General features: G+C 38.1%; 1 non-coding gene across 1 annotated transcript; it reads left to right on the forward strand.

Annotated features, from left to right (window-relative positions):
* Positions 1–147: 147 nt before the first annotated feature.
* On the forward strand, positions 148–254 carry LOC122293118. Its single transcript, XR_006237172.1, has one exon. It is a non-coding gene; the product is annotated as a small nucleolar RNA R71 (small nucleolar RNA).
* The last annotated feature ends 2,515 nt before the right edge of the window (positions 255–2,769 follow it).

The following is a 2,769-nucleotide window of genomic DNA, read 5'->3' on the forward strand; positions in this document are numbered from 1 at the left end:
TAGTTGTTTGAGGCCATTTCTTCCAAAAGTGAAGTAGCACCTTCAGCTGTCTTCGACATCAAAGTTCCACCAGAAGCAGCATCAACTATAGTTCGAGTTTGCCCATTTAACCCATTGTAGAACATCTGAACTTGCAACCAATCTGACAATCCATGTTGTGGGCAACGTCGAACCAAGTCTTTATACCTCTCCCACACTTCATAGAGTGACTCAAAATCATTTTGCTTGAACTGGCCAATCTCACTCCTGAGTTGGGCTGTTTTTGCAGGAGGAAAGAATTTAGCAAGAAACCTCTCAGCCATGTCCTGCCAACTAACGATGCTTCCCGATTGTAGAGATTGTAGCCAACCTCTAGCCTTGTCCCTCAAAGAGAAAGGAAACAATCTCAGTCTAATGGTGTCTTCAGTAACACCATTGATCTTCACAGTGTCGCAAATCTCCAAGAACATTGCCAAATGAATATTGGGATCATCAAGTGGCGATCCACTGAATTGAGCCTGCTGCACCATGCTAATCAAATCTGGTTTGAGCTCAAAGTTGTTGGCATTGATTGGCTGGCGCATTATGCTCGAGTAATTTCCATTCACAACTGGCCATACATAGTCCTTCAAGGTGCGTGGTAGTACCTCACGATCTTCTTCAGCCATGGCTAGTATTTTATTTCTTCTTAGTGATCTAAGAGTTCTTTCAATCTCCGGATCAATAGGAATAATATCACGAGATCTAGCACGGCACATCCAATGTCAAAAACACACCTGTAGAGCAAATTAAAACAAAATTCTAAATTAAAACCAAAATTACTTTGTATCGATATTGACAAAAAGAATAAGAATAAACCAATCCCTGGCAACGGCGCCAAAAACTTGACCGGTGTAAAACTGCAAGTGCACAGTATCGTAGTTTTATAGTAAAGTAATAAGAAGAGTATCGTCCTCAGGGATTGGTACCTTACTCTTGCCAAATACCAAAATTATACTAATCTCAATTTTATCTAGAGGAATCGCTAAGGTTTTTGTAGTTGCAAATAAAACTAGATCAACTCAAAGAGAAATAAGCAAAGAAAATAAAACTGACGTTCAAAAATCAAATTCAATGGGGAAGAAAACTTCTAGGAAATCGATTTCACCTAATTCTTCACTATGCTTTTCTCATCCAGCTAATTTAACTTAAACCACTTTTGTCTATTAGCAAATCTCTAATTCATCCAAAAGCCTCTTTCGATAGTCAATTGGAATTGGCTCTTGGTTATCAATTCACACAAGACTATGCAAATTCAATAATTCAATAATAAGATCAATGATTTAATTACTACATAGGTTCATCGAAGTCTTTCGATCTCTATACTTACTTACCTATGCTGAAATATCCAAGATCTACCCTATGATTCCCTCTTTCGACAGCAAATCACAAGATTACTTATCATCTAATCAATGGCCAGTTAATTAGAAGTAATAAATTCAGAATAAATCAGATAAACAAAGAGAGAATTGCATTAAATTAGCATAGACAATCAAGCATAGTTCGGAAATAGGTTACATCGTTTTGCTAGAATGAAGAAAATTTAGCTCATGCTAGAAATGAAATTCAACATAAACGAATTCACCATAATTGTTCTGAGAAGATGGGAAGAAGAAAATAAACACTGAAAAATCCTCCTTGCAGCCTCAACTCGTCGTCAAAAGCTCACGGGAACGATTCAACGCTTTTCTCTCGTCCGTGCTCGTGTATGATTCCAACGTACGTGCAATAATTGGAATTCCCTCTCCAAAAATAGATGATCTGAATCCCTCTAGCTATGTTTTTCTCTCCCAAGAAGTGTTCTCCAGTCAAAACTCACGGCCCTAGAGTGAAAAATTGCTTTTATATGGTGTCACGGCGGAAAACCTAAAATTTGTCAAAATACGATGTTCGCTCGAGCGGGGTGTCGAGCGCACATCGAGCGTCCGACTCTACCTGATTTCGCTCGAGTGGCCAATGTCTCCGCTCGAACGATCTTTGGTTTCCAGCAACTCGCTCGAGCTCCCTGTCGAGCGGCAGTCGAGCGTTTGAATCTGCCTGAATTCGCTCGAGCGGCCAAAAGCCTCCGCTCGAGCGAACTTGTGAATTCTGCAATATGAAATTTTGCAAGTCATCAATAACCGCCCGGATTCACCCGGATCTAGATTTTCGGACCGGACCGGATAAAAATCTAGTCCGGATGCACACCCCTAGTAAAAACCTCATACACTCCCTTACGTGTTTACGCTTGAATAATGGCACTCCACTTGTCTTTTACTCTTAATTGAATTTTCCCGATAATGATCTCGCACTCACTTGCCTTTTACCTCAAGAGTTTTCCCACTTAAGTTCTTTAAGAACTAATTGAACTCAATCAAGACAATACAATCTTGTTTTATTTCAACTAGTTATTAGGTCCAAGAAACAAGAACAAGAGAAAACAAGGAAAAAATAAAATGACACAAGACTCAAGGAAATGATACGAGAGAAAGAGTAATCACAAGACAAGATACCAACTATAATGATATGTATTCAGCCCCTTTGATGATAAGGCTCATTCCATTTTTTTTTTCTCTACTCCTTTTTTTTCAAATTTGTTTTTTTTTTAATTTTCTTTTCTTTTCTTTTCTTTTCCTTTTGTTTTTTCTTTTCTCAACAATTCAATCACAAACAACAATATTCAATTGTAAAAATCAAATAATTGAATTCAAACACACGAAATTGATAAGAATAGAAGAGAATCAATGAAACAGCAATCCAAGCAATCGACAG

Source organism: Carya illinoinensis, chromosome 13 (assembly GCF_018687715.1).
Source record: "Carya illinoinensis cultivar Pawnee chromosome 13, C.illinoinensisPawnee_v1, whole genome shotgun sequence".
Classification (NCBI taxonomy): Eukaryota; Viridiplantae; Streptophyta; class Magnoliopsida; order Fagales; family Juglandaceae; genus Carya; species Carya illinoinensis.